Source organism: Mauremys mutica, chromosome 2, assembly GCF_020497125.1.
Source record: "Mauremys mutica isolate MM-2020 ecotype Southern chromosome 2, ASM2049712v1, whole genome shotgun sequence".
Taxonomy (NCBI): domain Eukaryota; kingdom Metazoa; phylum Chordata; order Testudines; family Geoemydidae; genus Mauremys; species Mauremys mutica.
Window position 1 is genome coordinate 155,996,104 of NC_059073.1, and position 17,280 is coordinate 156,013,383.

Sequence of the window (17,280 nt, forward strand, 5' to 3'; positions counted from 1 at the left end):
TTGTTGTATTGTAAAATAAACAAGGTTTTCAAAATGTTTAAGAAATAAATAAAATAATAATATAATAATCGGAGATATACCAATTTCCTAGAACTGGAAGGGACCTTAAAAGGTCATTGGGTCCAGCCCCCTGCCTTCACTAGCAGAACCAAGTACTGATTTTTGCCCCAGATCCCTAAGTGGCCCCCTTAAGGATTGAACTCTCAACCCTGGGCTTAGCAGACCAATGCTCAAACCACTGAGCTATCCCTCTCCCTGTTTAAAATTAAAATGTTAATCTTATGCCACTGGCCCACTCAGCCCACTGCTGGTCTGGAGTTCCATCCGCTGGCTCCTGCCAGCAGGGATCCTGGCTGCCGGACCCGCTCAGCCTGCTGCCGGTCTGGGGTCCCGGCCCTGCCCACATACAGTGGGTACCTACCTTCTCCCTGGTTCTGGCCCATTCTCTTCCTCTCTCTCTGCACAGAGCTGAGGGTGGGAGTGCACTGAGCACAGGGCTGGGGGTGAAGGAGCAGGCTCGGGGTTGGAGTGTAGGGTCTGGCCAGGAGCTAGAATGAGGGAGGGGGCTCAGGGTTGGGGCAGGAGGTTTGGGTGTGGAGCGCTTACCAGGGCAGCTCCCATTTGGTGCGAGGGATGCAGGTGGGAATGTCAAGGGGGTGTGCAGGAGCTCCCGTTTGGTGCTCAGGGTGTGGGTGGGTATGTGGGGGGTGCACGAGTCAAGATGTGGGGGGTGCACGGGGGGGATGGGTATGTGGGGGGTGCACGAGTCAGGGCAGAGGGCTGGGAGCATGTGAAGGGGTGCAGGTGTCTGGGCATGGGGTGTGGGGGGCCTGGGTATGTGTGGGGGTGCCAGAGTCAGGGCTGGGGTCGTGGGGGAGGTGAAGGAGTCAAGCAGAGTGCTGGGTGTGTGTGAGGAGGGTGCAGGGCTCAGGGCAGGGGCCTGGAGGGTGTGCAGGGCACAGGGTTCAGGGCCTGGGCCTGGTGTGGGGCTCAGGGCAGGGGGCTGGGAGGATGTGAGGGGGGGTCAAGGCAGAGGGCTGGGTGTGTGTGAGGGGGTCAGGGCTCAGGGCAGGGACCTGGGGTATGTGCAGGGCGAAGGGCGAAGGGCAGAGGACTGGGTGTGTGTGAGGGGGGGTTAGGGCAGAGGGCTGGGGGTGTGGGCTGGGGTTGTGGGGTGCTCACAGCAGGGGGCTGAAGGGAACATGCCCCTATTCCACCCCCCCTTCCCCAAGGCCCTGCCCCTGCTTCTTCTCTGCCTCCGCACGCTGATTCCACTCCTCTCTCACCCCCTCCCTCGCAAGAGCCATCAGCTGATCCACCTGCAGGGAGGGAGGGACGGAGAGGAGGAGGAGGGGCAGGAACCCAGCACACTGCGGGAAGAGGCAGGAGAGCTGGCTGGACCAAGCTTCTGCCCCCACGGGAGGGGGCGGGGGGGTGGAGAAGAGCAGGCCGGGCAGGGCCAGGCCAGGCTGGGCAGGATTTTAAATGGCACGCTGCTGCCTGCCGGGGCTCTGGCAGGCAGCAGCGTGCCATTAAAAAAATCAGCTTGCGTGCCGTCTTTGGCACACGTGCCATAGGTTGCTAACCCCTGAATTAGGCCATTAGTGGCTCCAGTGATTCTCAGGTTCAGCTAGTCATGTGGTCACTCAAGTAAACATAGGAGCATGTCAATGATAGTCTGTCTCTGTACCTAGCATGTTTTACCTCAGGAGTAGGCAACTTATGGCATGGGTGCCAAAGGCGGCATGCGAGCTGGTTTTTAGTGGCACTCACACTACCCAGGTCCTGCCCAGCAGTCGGGGGGCTCTGCATTTTAATTTAATTTTAAATGAAGCTTCTTAAACATTTTTAAAACCTTATTTACTTTACATACAATAATAGTTTAATTATATATTATAGACTTATAGAAAGAGCCCTTCTAAAAACATTAAAATGTATTACTGGCACGCAAAACCTTAAATTAAAGTGAATAAATGAAGACTCGGCACACCACTTCTGAAAGGTTGCCGACCCCTGTTTTACCTTATACATTATATTTTAATACTAAACACAATACAAAGTAAACTAATTATAAAAGAAATAAATTAGCACAGTTATGATAGAAATTATTAAAGCCCCTGTTCAGTGAGTCATTTGACCAACTGTTCCAAGTATTCTCACATAAGAGACATTTCTGAAGGCTCTTGAGAATTTCACACTCATTTGGATGTCAGTTTGATAGATTCTCTCTTTCTGATGCAAGACTGGTGAGTCAGTGATATCAGTACAATTGATTAGTACATCTGTAAAGCATAGGCTGCCCCAGAACTGTTATGTCTATCCCTAACGCATCATAAAATGTAATATAATATAGCAAATACTTATCAACAGAGTGGGATAAATTTAAAGAAAGTCACAGAAGGCCACAGTAATAGAACACTAGACAGGAGGAGGGAAAAGTCTTATCAAACAACATACTTCACAGCATAGTATTAGAATGCCACTAACAAGCCAATAATCACATATAAACTGCAGCTGCAAAATTAAAAAAAATACTTAGGAAAGAGAATCAAAACCTGAAGCCAGCTCAGAGGGAAAAAAGCAATCTTAGAGCAAATATCAAATGAGCCTACAGAACCCAAAGCAGTACTTAACAGCACTACATCATTGTTGCAATCAAATTTTAAATTAACAGCTCAAGCCATTACCACAGGGAGGTGAAAATGGCCAAATAATAGCTTTTCCCACCTCCCTCAGAGATATAAATAAAAAGCATGATTGAAAGGGTTCATGCAGGGAAACAGAACCAAACAGTCTACAGGATGGGCATTAACTCATGAGAGCCTGGGAAATAAGGCAATCAACATAACGTACAATCATAAGCCATATCACTCCCCTCTGCCAACCTCAGTCAGAGGGAACGAAACCCAAGAGAATCTACTGAAGACCCGCTAAATCGACTGCAGATTGCTCTCTCATCGACTCCAGTACTCCACCGGAATGAGAAGGGAAGGGGAGTCGACGGGAGAGTGTCTCCCGTTGACACAGTGTAATGTGGACCCCGCGGTAAGTAGAGCTTGAGTAACACTACTAACGTAACTCAAATGCTGTACCCTTAGTGAGACAATACTGCCAAAGAGGATTCCTTGCTGAGGTCCCTGTCCTCCACATATATTAGCAGAATCCTGCTGGCTTTATGGGCCAAACCCCCACCCTACCCCCACTTCAGCAGAGAAGAAGCCCAATCTCTTGAAGACAAATGTGAAGTGCAAGCTTCTACAGTTTCTGGTCCCCTCCCATACTGGGCCATAGCTAGCATCTAACTTGGTATCAGTTTAATCCAAGGGCTGAAGTAAAGGGGAGTAGAGCAGCTAAATGCAGAGAGTTCTCCCTCCACTCCCTATCCTAGCTGAGCAGCACTCCCATACAGATCCCCCTCATCCTTGGCTAGTGTGGTAAGAGCTCCCCTATTATTTCAATCTATTTTAACCGCTGATTTTATCCATATAATATTGTTAGAGTTTACTAAGTTTGGTGATCCAAATTCGGGGCCGGCTCCAGGCACCAACGGAGGAAGCACATGCCTAGGGCGGCACAGTCCAGGCAGCTTTTATTTTTTTTGCTTCAGCAGTTCGGGCGTTTTTTTTGTTTGTTTGTTTGTTTTTTTGCTTGGGGTGGCAAAAATGGTAGAACCGGCCCTGTTCAAGTTGCTCCCAAGATAATGTGATCTGTAGGTTATTGCTGATGCCTGCCCATTTGATTCAATGTATTTTGCAGTTTAACAAGGGTACTTTGAGCTACTTTTGTTTAATGTAGTATAAATGTGAATAAATATTCTGTCTAAAGCCTTATGGTGCACTCAGCACCATGGCATCTGATTGCATGGAGGATGATATGGTCCATACTGAAGAGAGAGGGAGAAGAACTGTTAGCTCATCCATCCTGTTACCAGTAGATTGTTCCCCCCTGTATATTTTACAGCATTTTGTCTATTTTGGTTTTAAAATGAGGTGATTACCTGTGGATGCATAGACATTCATGCAGAATGACAGATAAGGACTTTTAGAATCATAGAGTGCCACTAGGACTTCTACAGCTGAAGGAAGCAGTTTCTCTCCATTTGTCAAAGAATCAACACTAGCCCTCGTATGAAGACTGAGCCAATGCACAGCACTTACTAACACCCAAAGTGTTTAGCTTTTCTAAAATATATAGTTCACTGCTGCTATTGATCCGGTTTAATTTGTTGCACCATGTGTGCGTCATGTGTGCGTACATGCTTTCCCTTTCTTTCTTCCTTCCCATTCCCCCTTGCACTAAATAGGGTTTTGCAGCATAAAGAAATCTGTGAAGCTATTTGTAGCTTCAGCATTCAGGCTGACAAGGCTGCTGTCAGTTCAAAGCACATTCTTTCTCTCAAGGCATTACATAACCAACGACAGAACTGATTTTGTTTTCCACATTTACCAGAAAGCTGCCAGCAAGAAAAACAATTCACTGAAGGTTATGGCAGTTAAAATACAGTGGTTTAAGATTTTATTTTTCCAACCATTACTTGACAAAAAAAAATAGATCTTTTTTGGAAGAAAATTTCTTTTAATTGTGATTTAAACCCTTTACTTTTGGCTCTATACAATAATAACAATCTCTCTCATAATAAAAAAGAATAATTTGGAACAATGGTAGAAATTGCACACAAAAAACATGTAGAAGTAGTCCTTGGCCAAAAGAGTCCTAGTATTTAAGGATGTCAGATTTAAAAACAAGATCATGCTGCTCTTTCATTTATTTATACCTCCAGTTAATTTGTGACACAAGATGAAGTGAGCCTCTGCTCTGAAAAACTTCCAGTCTAAAGTGCCAGTCCTTCAACTGAGTTCTGTTGAGTGGACCATTACACCTGTGCAGAGCCCAACTAATGTCCCTTTAAGGGAAGAGGAGCTTTACACCGAGAGAAAGGGGAGATTCCCAGCTTTCCAAAAGGGATATGCAGCACTTGCTTCTACTCTTACAATCTTACTTATCAGAGTTTTTAAAAGGCATTTACATGAATGAGTCATATATATATATATAAGAAAAGCTATTCTGCATCATTTTAGGGGTGTTTTAAGTACATTTATCTTCCACCAAGGCCTGTGGTTGGACTCATGGTAGTTAAGGCACCTGACTTCACAACAGGGATATAAAGTACTAGATCAGTATGAACAAAAATAGCTGTCTTACAAACATTTTCAATTCAGAGCCAACAGTGATGCAATCAAAAATGGCAGTTTCCTGAGTGCCCTACATCCACCAATTACTTTTCAGGTTATTTAATTACTTCTTTTCCCCTATACGATATATCTACAATTGTAGAACTATTGAGGGGTTCTGTATTCAACAAAATGATAGGTTTCATGAGAAGGTCATTCATACAAACGCCCCAGGCCAATGCTGTAATGGATCCTTATGAGGTGTATTCCCACTTCATAGTGAAGAGCTATTTAACATACATACAGTTTTAGCTAAAAAACTATTATATAGAATACTATTGTACTGACCATACACCATCCATTGTTAAACATGCAGCTATTTAAGAAAACTGAACGTTAAGTCTACATCTACACTAAGCGCTATGGATGGGATTCCTCTGTTCATGTACATGCTCATGCAGGCTCAAAGGAGAGCCAGTGAGAGTATAAACAGTAGTATAACCGCAGTCCTCAGGCAGCAGCAGAGGCACGGCTGAGCCATGCTACGTACATACCCACAAGTTTCGGGGGAGGGGTTGTGCTCAGCGTGGCTCAGCCATGCCTCCACTGCTGCGACCCACACTACCACAGCTACACTGCTGTTTATACCCAATCAGAGCTAGTGCAAGCCGGGGTGCTGGACCAGCTTTTATAGTGGGGGTGCTGTGAGACATTGAACCAAACTGTAAACCCTGTACATAATGTAAACCACTTTAAGTCAGGGGGTGCTGCAGCACCCCCTACACCCCTGGTTTCAGCATCTATGAGTGCATGTGTATGCGAGGAGAAGGATCACAGTCCTAGCCCATAGTGTAGTTGTAGCCTGAAAGGAGCTAGTAATCTACATTAGAGCTGGTGAAAAAAAAGATAAAAAAAATAATTTAAGTCTAAAGTTAAACATTTTGTGGAAATGTATCAGTTCTGACTGAACTTTGTAGACAGACAAATCCACCCACCCACTACTCCCTCAGAATAGCCTGGTGGTAAGGGCACTCACCTGGGATGCGAGAGAAAATGTTGAAGTTCCGGCTCTGCATCAGACAAACTGGGACTTCAACCTTGGTTTCTTGCACCCCAGATGAATCAGTCTCTTTTGCTCCCCTGTTGGCGCCGTTTCACTTTGTATAAATATTTCAATACTCATACTCTAGCATGATACTTACTCTATATCCTGTGGTTAGGGCATTTGCCTGGGGTGTAGGAGACCCAGGTTCAAGTCTGCTCTGGCTAATTCATAGCAAGAACTTGAATCTGATTCTCCCCCTTCATAGGTAAGCATGTTAACCACTGGGATCTCTTGTTTATTCATGAAAATTTGTGAAAGGTCTCTGTTTCATGCTGCATCAGAACAAAACCAAATTCTAAAAATGACATTTTTCATGAAATGGAATTGTTTTCCAGACAGCCCTAGTCCACATGCAGTTATTGGCAGAAAGGACTGAAAAAAGTTATACAAAAGTCTGCTAGCAATGCTATACAAAAGTCCGCCTCAGGCTCCAGGTTTTTTCACGTTAGCAAACAGATTCCTGCACCAATCAGCTTTTCACAAACACTGGTGCCAGTAAAGCTTTTCTGCTTAAACATTCATGGAAAGTGAACACACCAAAGTAATGAGTCTGGCTGAACTGAGATTTGCTTTCATATCTGAACAAATATTCACCACAAAATTATTGCACCATTTGCTCAGCATTATGTGATGCAGAGTTGAACAGTTCTGAGTCCACCCAAAAGAGGGCAGTGGAACACATACACACTAGCAAGTTTATTATGCATTTTATATATATGCCACTTTTTGTGCCCACTCCTGCATTTAATGGAAGTTTGCAGCTTGAAAGGAATACAGGATAGATTAGGCCTACGTAGTATAACATCAGTCAGTAAATGTGTTATATGTAGGGACCACTCCAGCATTTCTTAATCATGCAAAACTCCAACTGGGCCCACCCAGAAATCTTAACTCAATCCTTAGTCACACAAAACTTGACTTCAATAGTTTTGCCTAAATAATGAAAGAGTAAAGAGCTGCAGAGTGCACCCCAATGGGAGTTTTTCCTGAGTTAAGTATGTAAGAGCCCTATCGCGTTATTTTTGTCTTTATCCCATCTCAGGGGCTGGAATATATTAAAACAATATACAGTTTATAAGCTAAAAGTAAATGTATTTTAATAGTACCAATAGCAGCTTCTCAGGGCACTGCAATTTTTCATGCAGCTTAGGATAAAACACTGATTAGGTACAGTGAAAAGTATGGACTCAATCCAACTCCTATTCTGCCTCAACATATAAAGCTTATTTTTGGTGTTGGCCTAAAAGTGTGAAATTCAGTTCTCATTAAGTTGTTTCCGATGTCAGCTGGTGCTGATGTTGGTTTCCTTAGACTGTTCCTCAATGTTAAGAGGCAGTTATATAATTATTGCAGAAAAAAAAACCATAGCTTTGACATACAATATTTCTTGCAACTGAATCTTGGCCTTTAGATCTCAGAAGCAATTACAGAGGCAGCTACTCTTCATTTCATTTGTTTTCATTAGCAGCAGGAACAAGACAGAATTGAAGCACTTATTTTTTTCTTCTCCTGATTTTTTGTTGAAACTCCTCCCCACCCCCCACCCCAAGTTTAGGACTTGGCACACAATGGGGGAAAAGTTTATAACAGTTCTGAGTCCATTAGTCATCTTTAAAGACTGAGACGGTCTCCACCCCTTTTCAGCTCCCGAGTGACACAAATGGAAAGTAATGTGGGTGTGACTGGGCACATTATGAGAGCATGCTGCACCTTCTAAAAGGAAGTGCAGGAGGCACTTCACAGCATGCTTTCCTTAGCTTAGCACACTCAGGGGCATGTTGCCTGTCTGTTCTGCAGGCAGGATGCCTCTGGTACTAGTGGCCTTCAGAGATTAAAGGCTAATCATGATAGCTAGAGCCGGCGATGGCTTTAGGCCTATTCCACCAATTCCCCCGAATCGGGCCCCGCGCCTAAGAGGGCCACGCGCCCAGTGAGAATCCCTTCCCTGGCTAGAGGCGCCTTTTTAATTTTTACTCACCTGGAGGCGCTCTGGGTCTTCGGTGGCACTTTGGTGGCGGGTCCTTCGCTCGCTCTGGGTCTTCGGCGGTGGGTCCTTCAGTGCCGCCAAGGACCTGGAGCGAGTGAAGGACCCATCGCCGAAGTGCCACAGAAGACTCGGAGCACTGTCCAATGAGTACAAGCCCCGCATGGTTTTTTACATGTGGTTTTTGTGTTGTTTTTTTAAGTCGTCCCTGCCGGCCGTCGAAACTGTTTGAATTGGGCCCCACACTGCCTAAAGCCGGCCTTGGCTAGAGCTATGACTACATAAGGCTTTATTGTAGTCTTACCCCAGTTTTACAGCAGTGTAATGCGGCTGATTTCAGTGGAGTCACTTTTGATTTAAGCCACTGTGACAGGAGAAACAAGACCTTTTTGAAAACAGGAATGATTTTTTAAATTTTTTTTTATAAACAATGAAATTAGGAACTGAGATACATTTGCCTTACAGGAAGTTCTATGACAGGACTATGTACTGTGCACCATATTTTGCATTGTTGAGAAGCATTTGCATTTCTGAGATCATACTATCTAGTCCTTTGCATCATTTGTCTATGTTTATGATTTCTCAGTTGTGGAACAAGTGATTCCCTCATTAAAGAGGAGTGAAAAAGCCTAAATTTACTTCAATCATCTTTCCATGAGCTCATTCTGAACACTAGTTATTGCGTGTGAAATATATATTTACTTATATATTGCATTTGTCCACATTTCCCCAAATTTATGGGAAATACTGTAAAACACTAGTCTGGTGTGGTGTGTGTGTTTATATATTGGGGTGGAACTGGATAAATTTAAACTACTATGATATCTATGATTTGAAAGAAATAGATGTAATATACCCTGGGTAAAATATGACTCTTACTATGACTGTCATATTGTGACTCTTACCATATTAAACTAGGCAGCTTTGTTAAATAACACATTTCATGTCCATAATTATTTTAGACCTATAATAAATATAAATTAATTTTAAAAGCAAGAAAAGAATAAACAATTGAGATAGAATAACCTCTGAAATTTGTAAAAGAGATTAAAGGCAAGCAACGTAAAACACACTAAAGAAATGCTCTAATTTCTGGATACAATTAATAAGGAGCTGAGTAGAGAAAATCAAGAGGAAAGGTAATATATACTGCGATGAGTAGAAATTGCTTTGGACAAAAATGCAGAACAGTATTCCAAGGTGCATTCTCTTTTACACACACTTGCACATACTTTACCCACCACCCCCACAGAAGGTTTAGTTGCACAAAAGGTTCCCACAGCTTGGACCTCAGCAACTTATGTCATGATCTTTCATTAGTTTAGACTGTAAAATGGAACTGGTAGAGACAACAGTGCAACATAGAGAACTATTCTTGCCCATGTTTTCTCTCTCTTTTAATTTAGCTCTGTGTTGTAGAAGTCTATGGCAGAGGTTCTCAAACGGTGGACTGCAAGCTCCATTCAGGTGGTCCGCAAATAGTTCCCTCTAAGGTGCGTGCCTGGGTGGCAGCACACAAAAGAATGAAGGGCCGCCCAGCTAATTAGTGGAGCCATGCAGGCGTGGCTCCACCAATTAGGTGCCTGGACCCTGGAGAAGACGGACATGTAAGGTGAGGTGGTGACCTTGGGGTGAATAGGGGGTAGATGGGAGTGGGGAGTGGGGTGAGAAGAGTGGGTGGGGGAAATCTGGGACTGCAGGGCTGCGGCAGCCAGCGAAAGAGGCGACTTTCCCAAGCTCCAGGACTGAGTTGCTGGAGAGAGACAGCCCTCCTTCCCAGCCTCAGCTCTGTGACTGCTGCAGTTGGGGAGAGAGGGCACATTCATCGCATTAGAAAGGTAAGACTACTGATAATAAAATATGAGTTGTGTGCTTTTATTTGTAGAACAAAAAAATGTTAATTATTAAGGTTTTTTTTTAAGATAGTGCTTTTATCCAAAACGCTTTACAATAGTTAGCTAACAGTACAAACAACATTTGGAAATATCATTAAGTGGTCCGCCGAGACCCTCAGCAATTTTCAAGTGGTCAATGAAAAAAAAAGTTTGAGAACCACTGGTCTATGGGACTACTGATGTGCTTAAAGTTACTCATGTTTAAAACATCTTGATAAATCAAGGCCTAAATCAGGCCCTGACAGTACAAGCCTGCATGCACTTCCTCCCTTCCTGTAGGCGGAGCTAGTGTGCAGAGCTACCTGGCCATGCCTCCACCTAGGAGCTGAGCGAGAGGGATGTCACCACTTCCGGGGAGACCCCCAGGTAAGTGCCGCCCAGAGCCCGCCTCACCTAGTCATAGAACCATAGAATATTAGGGTTGGAAGAGACCTCAAGAGGTCATCTAGTCCAATCCCCTCCTCAAAGCAGGACCAACACCAACTAAATCATCCCAGCCAGGGCTTTGTCAAGCCGGGCCTTGAAAACCTTTAAGTATGGAGATTCCACAGCCTCCCTAGGTAACCCATTCCAGTGCTTCACCACCCTCCTAGTGAAATAGTGTTTCCTAATATCCAACCTAGACTTCCCGCACTGCAACTTGAGACCATTGCTTCTTGTTCTGTCATCTACTACCACTGAGAACAGCCTAGCTCCATCCTCTTTGGAACCCCCCCCCCTTCAGGTACTTGAAGGCTGCTATCAAATCCCCCCTCACTCTTCTCTTCTGCAGACTAAATAACCCCAGTTCCCTCAGGCTCGCCTTGTAAGTCATGTGCCCCAGCCTCCTAATATTTTCTTTTTGCCCTCCACTGGACTCTGTCCAATTTGTCCACATCCCTTCTGTAGTGGGGGGGACCAAAACTGGACACAAAACTCCAGGTTTGGCCTCACCAGTGCCGAATAGAGGAGAATAATCACTTCCCTTGATCTGCTGGCAATGCTCCTACTAATACAGCCCAATATGTCGTTGGCCTTCTTGGCAACAAGGGTACACTGATCACTCATATCCAGCTTCTCATTCACTGTAATCCCCAGGGCCTTTTCTGCAGAACTGCTGCTTAGCCAGTCAGTCCCCAGTCTGTAGCGGTGCATGGGATTCTTCCATCCTAAGTGCAGGATTCTGCACTTGTCCTTGTTGAACCTCATCAGATTTCTTTTGGCCCAATCCTCCAATTTGTCTAGGTCACTCTGGACCCTATCCCTACCCTCCAGCATATCTACCTCTCCCCCCAGTTTAGTGTCATCTGCAAACTTGCTGAGGGTGCAATTAATCCCATCATCCAGATCATTAATAAAGATGTAGAACAAAACTGGCCCCAGGACCAACCCCTGAGGCACTCCACTTGATACCGGCTGCCAACTAGACATGGAGCCATTGATCATTACCTGTTCAGCCCGACAATCTAGTCAGCTTTCTATCCACCTTATAGTCCATTCATCAAATCCATACTTCTTTAACTTGTTGGCAAGAATACGGTGGGAGACCATATCAAAAGTTTTGCTAAAGTCAAGATATATCACATCCACCACTTTCCCCATATCCACAGAGCCAGTTATCTCATCATACAAGGCAATCAGGTTGGTCAGGCATGATTTGCCCTTGGTGAATCCATGTTAACTGTTCCTGATCACCTTCCTCTCCTCCAAGTGCTTCAAAATGGATTCCTTGAGAACCTCCTCCATGATTTTGCCAGGCACTGAAGTGAGAGTGACCGGTCTGTAGTTCCCTGGATTCTCTTTCTTCCCTTTTTTAAATAAGGGCACTATTAGGGCCTGTGCCCTAACCCCCTGCTCCCTCCCACACCCAAACTCTGCTGCTGCTGGGGGAGGGGGAGGGAGGCACAGAGTCAGGTTGGGAGCCTGCTGGCCCCACCACCGCCCACCCCCATATCATGCACTGTCGCTCGAGTCCCCCCAGCACCAACACTAGGCCATGAATTCTGTTTACTGCCTGTGACCTGTCCGTGACTTTTACTAAAAATACCTGTGACTAAAATGTAGCCTTCATTGTTACCAACATCTCTATAGATCCTATCCAATTTCTGTATCTCCATTTCCTCTCCAAAATTTTCACTCACAGATCAAGCCCCAAGTCTAGGGAAAGGGTTAATGATTTGGGATAAAATACAATCCACTGTCCCCATTCCTGAATCTTAACGGAAAACTGTACCAAACCTAAACCTATTTTGAGACTTGGACTATTTTTAAATGCCTCTGAGTTTCCTGGTTGTTGTTAGGCTTGGAAAAGGATGTGCTGCAATCTCAAAACAGCAGCCTTTTTGATATCTCCAGCCCAAATTTGGAGGCTCAGCAGTTTGGGTTAATTAGATAAAAATGTACAAATGCATCCAGATTTTTGTGAAGCTTATATGAAATGAACCTCTAAACCTTGTTGAGGTTCACTCATTACTAGTCAGATCCATTTTGGATATGCATACTCTTAGGCCTGGTCTACACTAAAAAGGGGGTTTGAATTAGGGTACGCAAATTCAGCTACGTGAATAGCGTCGCTGAATTCGAAGTACCCTAATTCGAACTACTCACCCGTCCAGACGCGGCAGGGTCGAACTCCGTGGCTCCCCCGTCGACTCCACCACCGCCGTTTGCAGTGGTGGAGTACCGGAGTCGACCGCGGCGCTTCCGGAGTTCGAACTATCGCGTCTAGATCAGACGCAATAGTTCGAACTCCGAGAAGTCGAACTCACCGCGTCGACCCGGACGGTAAGTGTAGACTAGCCCTTAGATAGCAAAACTATAAAGCTGGTATTGTAGCAAACCCCCTCAATGTCTAAGAGCACACTAGGTGGCCCATATGTTTGGACAGAAGTGCTCTGGGCACTGCAAGCATGGGTCTCACCAGGCTGTAACCCTCAGTTGGTTTCCATACATACTGATTGCCTCTTAGTAACTCAGGATTCCTTTTCTTGGGCTGCCAGAAGTGAAAGGTGAAAACGTCCTGGGCACATTTTCTTTAACCGTTACAATAAGGAAAAAGAAACCCAATAGTTCCCAGACAAGATCCTTAGAGCAACCCAGTACAGGGGCACAAAAGTAAGAGTCCCAGTGTAATGCTCTGCACTGTACTCTTGCCTGCAACTGGAGCCCTGAATCTTCCTGCTGCCCCCTCCAACCTCACCTTCCCTCTACAGCCAGTTCCCAGGGTCCTGCCTATGGCTCCTTCCTGAACCAGTTCCCTCCTCTTTCCTGTGCTTTGGTGGTTATGGAGCCATCTGCTGGCTAGATGTCAAACTAGGAGTTAACATAGTGCCCCACAGCAGTGAGCCAGCAGGTTCATTACAGGATGTTACAAGGAGTAACCAGGCCTGGCACGCCTACATGCACCACAATAAATTGGGGCAAGACACCTGATATAATAGAAAGCAATAGGAGCATTGATATCACAAGCTGCAGTCCTGCTTTATAGTTTAATTAAAGTATTTAGACAGGTGAATGGTAATACCGTAAATATAACTTCTGTTATTTCAGTCCTTAAATAATCTTCCCTGTATTTTTTCTTCATATTCACAAACTGAAATATAAATTAAACAGGAACCAACATATGTACATAACTAATGTTATGTCCTTGTACTCCATATTCCTGCTCCTTCCTTTACCCTGCCTCCTTTCATGACCTACTTAGAGGAAGCACATGATCTTTTATCTATATATAAAGAACTATGCATTCCAATTCTTTGCCCTCACAACTTGATTATTTTTTTAAACCAAACAAAATTAAAAAGATTTATTAGTATTGGGGAGGATGTGACTATCAATATTATTCCCTGCAGGAACACTTACTCACCTCTCAGTAAAATCACATTTGAATGCTGCAACATTAGTTTTATTATTTTCATCTCAGAGAGCAGCCTGTAATCAATAAACAGATGCTTTTATCTTGATCATCAATCTGTTTTTCATACATATTCAGCTTTTCAGCCTCACGGTAACACTGCTTCAGATTTTTTGATGTATGATAAAGACTGAAGGAGTGATTTTACCATCCATTAAGACACAGAAAAGTTGGTATACAGTCTATTATTTTAATACCTTAAAGCCTTATTTTTGTATGTACCTGCTTAAAAGTTGTAGGAGTCTTATAATGGCAGAAAGCTTGGTAAGAAGTTACTTTCTTTATACTAATATTTTGCTACTGAACATTTCTGTATCAGTCAGTGACCCAAGCCTACTCAAGTGCAACATACAACTGCCCAGAGGCAAATACACATGCTCCTGCCTCCTAGCCTCTTTAATCTTTCCTCGTATGGGACCCTCTCCAAACCCCTAATCATTTTAGTTGCCCTTTTCTGAAACTTTTCTAGTGCTAGAATATCTTTTTTGAGGTGAGGAGACCACATCCGTACACAGTATTCGAGATGCAGGCGTACCATGGATTTATATAAGGGCAATACTATATTCTCAGTCTTATTCTCTATCCCCTTTTTAATGATTCCTAACATTCTGTTTGCTTTTTTGACCGCCTCTGCACACTGCAAGGACATCTTCAGAGAACTATCCACGATGACTCCAAGATCTTTTTCCTGACTCATTGTAGCTAAATTAGCCCCCATCATATTGTATGTATAGTTGGGGTTATTTTTTCCAATGTACAGTACTTTACATTTATCCACATTACATTTCATTTGCCATTTTGTTGCCCAATCACTTAGTTTTGTGAGATCTTTTTGAAGTTCTTCACAATCTGCTTTGGTCTTAACTATCTTGAGCAGTTTAGTATCATCTGCAAACTTTGCCACCTCACTGTTTACCCCTTTCTCCAGATCATTTATGAATAAATTGAATAGGATTGGTCCTAGGACTGACCCTTGGGGAACACCACTAGTTACCCCTCTCCAATCTGAGAATTTACCATTAATTCCTACCCTATGTTCCCTGTCCATTAACCAGTTCTCAATCCATGAAAGGACCTTTCCTTTTATCCCATGACAGCTTAATTTACGTAAGAGCCTTTGGTGAGGGACCTTGTCAAAGGCTTTCTGGAAATCTAAGTACACTATGTCCACCGGATCCCCCTTGTCCACATGTTTGTTTGACCCCTTCAAAGAACTCTAATAGATTAGTATGACACGATTTCCCTTTACAGAAACCATGTTGACTACTGCTCAACAGTTTATGTTTTTCTATGTGTCTGACAATTTTATTCTTAATTATTGTTTCAACTAATTTGCCCGGTACCGACATTAGACTTACCGGTCTGTAATTGCACCTCTAGAGCCCTTTTTAAATATTGGCGTTACATTAGCTACTTTCCAGTCATTGGGTACCGAAGCCGATTTAAAGGACAGGTTACAAACCTTAGTTAATAGTTCCGCAACTTCACATTTGAGTTCTTTCAGAACTCTTGGGTGAATGCCATCTGGTCCCGGTGACCTGTTAATGTTGAGTTTATCAATTAATTCCAAAACCTCCTCTAGTGACACTTCAATCTGTGACAGTTCCTCAGTTTTGTCACCTACAAAAGTCAGCTCAGGTTTGGGAATCTCCCTAATATCCTCAGCCGTGAAGACTGAAGCAAAGAATCCATTTAATTTCTCCGCAATGACTTTATCGTCTTTAAGAGCTCCTTTTGTATTATGATTGTCAAGGGACCCCACTGATTGTTTAGCAGGCTTCCTGCTTCTGATGTACTTAAAAAATATTTTGTTATTACCTTTGGAGTTTTTGGCTAGCCGTTCTTCAAACTCCTCTTTGGCTTTTCTTATTACACTCTTGCACTTAAGTTGGCAGTGTTTGTGCTCCTTTCTATTTGCCTCACTAGGATTTGACTTCCACTTTTTAAAAAGACTTCCTTTATCTCTCACTGCTTCTTTTACATGGTTGTTAAGCCACGGTGGTTCTTTTTTAGTTTTTACTGTGTTTCTTAATTTGGGGTATACATTGAAGTTGGGCCTCTATTATGGTGTCTTTAAAAAGGGCCCACACAACTTGCAGGGATTTCACTTTAGTCACTGTACCTTTTAACTTTTGTTTAACTAACCCCCTCATTTTTGTATAGTTCCCCCTTTTGAAATTAAATGCCACAGTGTTGGGCTGTTGAGGTGTTCTTCCCACCACAGGGATGTTGAATGCTATTGTATTATGGTCACTATTTCCAAGCAGTCCTTCTATAATTACCTCTTGGACCAGCTCCTGCGCTCCACTCAGGATTAAATCTAGAGTCGCCTCTCCCCTTGTGGGTTCCCGTACCAGCTGCTCCATGAAGCAGTCATTTAAAGTATCGAGAAATTTTATCTCTGCATTTCGTCCTGAAGTGAAATGTTCCCAATCAATATGGGGATAATTGAAATCCCCCACTATTATTGGGTTCTTAATTTTGATAGCCTCTCTAATTTCCCTTAGCATTTCATCATCACTATTACTGTCCTGGTCAGGTGGTCGATAATAGATCCCTAATGTTATATTTTTATTAGAGCATGAAGTTTCTATCCATAGAGATTCTATGGAACATGTGGATTCACTTAAGGTTTTTACTTCATTTGAATCTACACTTTCTTTCACATATATAGTGTCACTCCTCCCCCTGCACGACCTGTTCTGTCCTTCCGATATATTTTGTACTCCAGAATGATTGTGTCCCATTGATTGCTCTCAGTCCACCAGGTTTCTGTGATGCCTATTATATCAATATCCACCTTTATCACAAGGCACTCTAGTTCACCCATCTTATTATTTAGACTTCTAGCATTTGTGTACAAGCACTTTAAAAACTTGTTCCTATTTATTTGTCTGCCCTTTTCTGATGTGCCAGATTCTTTTTTATGTGACTGTTTATCATCTGATCCGGCCCTTACATTATACTTTTCTGTCCTCTGCTCCTGACTATAACCTGGAGATCCTCTATCTTCAGACTCTCCCCTAAGAGAAGTCTGTGTCCGGATCCACATGCTCCTCTGCAGCAGTCGGCTTTCCCCCATCTCCTAGTTTAAAAACTGCTCTACAATCTTTTTAATGTTTAGTGCCAGCAGTCTGGTTCCACATTGGTTTAGGTGGAGCCCATCTCTCCTGTATAGGCTCCTCCCATCCCAGAAATTTCCCCAGTTCCTAATGAACGTGAACCCCTCCTCT